Source organism: Furipterus horrens, unplaced genomic scaffold (genome assembly GCF_987537825.1).
Source record: "Furipterus horrens unplaced genomic scaffold, mFurHor1.1.pri manual_scaffold_13, whole genome shotgun sequence".
Taxonomy (NCBI): domain Eukaryota; kingdom Metazoa; phylum Chordata; class Mammalia; order Chiroptera; family Furipteridae; genus Furipterus; species Furipterus horrens.
The window spans coordinates 10930083-10932980 of NW_028327183.1; the positions used below are offsets into that span (position 1 = coordinate 10930083).

The 2898-nt window shown below is 39.7% G+C and overlaps 1 non-coding gene across 1 annotated transcript; it reads right to left on the reverse strand.

The window, feature by feature from the left end:
• Positions 1-1410: 1410 nt before the first annotated feature.
• On the reverse strand, positions 1411-1512 carry LOC149994032 (U6 spliceosomal RNA). The gene has a single exon (XR_016507994.1). It is a non-coding gene; the product is annotated as a U6 spliceosomal RNA (small nuclear RNA).
• Between the last annotated feature and the right edge of the window lie 1386 nt (positions 1513-2898).

Consider the following 2898-nt stretch of genomic DNA (forward strand, 5'->3'; position numbering starts at 1 on the left):
ACGAAATAACTTTGGATTTATTTCGCTCACAATGAGCTTAAATATATTTTGTAAGAATGACTGACTACATATTTGTAAATGACTTGATGGTGGTGACTCTGCTGCCTTTGGCTTCATCCTCAGTGAATGGAACAATGGGAGGTTTCTCAGGGCTCCTTTTGATAACTCAGTGCCTTGGTGTTCGGATGCAATTTGTTTTCATAAGGCTGAATCTGCCTCTATTTCCAGAAAGGTATTTCCTTTTGAAAGAGGCAATATTAGATGCTGTATCCTTTTCCTGCAAAACACTAATAGTCCTTTGAATGTAGACAATTCTAGCCCAGTGTCAGAAAGCTACACACACACACACACACACACACACACACACACACAAACACATGCACGCATACACACCCACACCCACACACACACACACACACCTATAAATGTACTCATTACTGGAAATTCTATTTTATATTTTATAACTTCCAGCAATAAAATAAGTAAGTCACAGGGATGTAATTCACAGCATTGTGACCATGGTTAATAATATCATATTGTATATTTGAAAGTTGCTAAGAAACTAGATCTTAAAAGTTCTTACCATAAGAAAAAAATAGTTTGTAACCAAGAATGGGGATGGATGGTAACTAGACTTATGTTGGTGATCCTTTCACACTATACACAAATATTGAATAATTATGCTGTACATCGAAACTAACAATGTTGTATGACAATCATAGCACAATGAAAACACACACAATCTTTCCTTTCCACTTCACTTTCCTGCTAGACTCTAGTTGGAGTCATCAGTTTAGCTGAGAGTCAGCTCAGCTTTCTAGACTAAGTTTGGCTGTACCCGCTCCATGCTTTAGGGACCCTGGGACACTGGGACATACGCTTTTCATGATGAAGGCAGAGTCATACAAGGGCAAGAGATGCCTACGGACTTGTCTGACGGTATCTGATGAGATCAGTTTCCTAGCATGTGGACTACTTAGTCCTGTGACTTTTACTTTCAGTTTTAGTTTGTATTGGTTTCAGGGATACAGCTTAGAGGTTAGACAAACATATAGTTTACATAGTGGTGCCCTTGATATTTCCAGTACCCCAGCTGGCATCACAATATATGTTTTTTCACTGTGTGGTTGCCTCTCACTTGTGCCCTCAACCAGGGTTCTGACGTGCAACCTAGTCATGTGCCCTGACTGGGAATCGAACCAGCGACACTTGGCTCGCAGGCCAATGCTCAATCCACTGAGCCACAGCAGCCAGGGCTTGGCATCGCAATATTATTGACTATATTTCCTGTGCTTTACTACTTCCCTGGGACTATTCTGTAGCTCCTTAGTCCGTTCACCTCTTTCACCCAAGGCTCCGCCTGCCCTCCTCTCTGACACCGTTAGTGTGCTCTCTGTATCTAGGAGTCTGAAAAACAGGGGACACTTTGCGAATTTGCACATCCTCCTCGTGCAGGGGCCATGTTAATCTTCTCTGTATGGTTGCAATTTTAGCATATGTGCTAAAAGTTACAGGCATTGTCCTGTAACTTTTCGAAGGTTGAAAGATTTGCTAATAGATGTGCTCGGTCCCACCAGGATGTCATCTCAATTTCTTCAGCCATAAAATGAGGATGATGATAGCATCAGTGGGGGATTATTTTGGGAAGCACCTGTGAAAATGCCTCAGAAAATGTATAATAAACCATCAAGTACAACATGACTGTTCCTTTGACCCGTCTAGCTCTCTATTACTTTAATAACACTTCTGCAATGGAATGTAATAAATATGACATTTCAGTTTAATCAGTCTTGTTATCTCTCAGTTGTTACTAATAGCATGCTATCCATGGAATAAAATCATGAAATCAAATAAACACATATTTCAATTCTCCCTGAATCATTTACTAGTTTGAAATTATGGTCAATTACTAGCAATGAGCCTTGAAGAAACTTTCTTACAAAGCTAGCAAAATAACACCTCTCTCACAATTATCTCAAATAGTAAAAGGGGCAATATTTTATTTGTAAGTCACTTAGTGGTGCACCTGGTACATTAATGTATGTAAAAATTACTACCTCTCTTTACCTCCAACTTAAAATTTTTATAACTGTAGAAATGAATAATTTGCCACATGCATGTTTTCCGGTAATAACTCAAGTCACATCATCTCTGTATAATAAGTTATAAATACTTAGAGTGAGTCTATGCTATGCTATCTTTTTAATTTTTGCTATCAGACCAGAAAAATGCTGAAATTCAATAGACTTTTACTATGTGATTCCTTTTCCAGGTTATGTATATATGGGAAGACCGATGAAGTCTGTTTGTCTCCCAAAACCTGCTACGTAAGCAGGAATGACTGAGAGGTTATTGGGGGGTGGGGGGGGGGTTTATCATATAGTGATCAGGGAAAACCCAAATCCATAAAATAAAATGACATTCTAACTCCATTAGATGCAATGCTATGTCACGTACTGTTGAATCGGCTGCAATCTAACCAAGATTCATGGAGCTTGCACTCTGGACGACCCCAGGATGTCGACGACCATATGCTAAATTCCTTGAGGTGCAGCGAGGGGGTTTGTGTGCTTGTGAAGGATGTTCTAGGCCATCAGCAACATATGTGTGGGATGGCTTCATAACACGTACACCCTCAGGGGAAAGGACATGCAAAGAAAGCACAGTCCATAAGAGAAATTTACATACTCTCGTACAATTGGAAAAATTATAGTTTCGTATTAGAAGTCGATAATTTCTCCAACGGTTTATTCTTAAGGTAAGTACGGAGTTTTTCAGACATGTCTTTAGAAATCTTCAGAAAGATTGCCAACTTTGTTATTTATACATTTTGTCCATCTTTTTGTCGGATGCAAGGTGGGGGGCAGGGGGAGGTAACGGCCCCTGTGAATGAAGAGA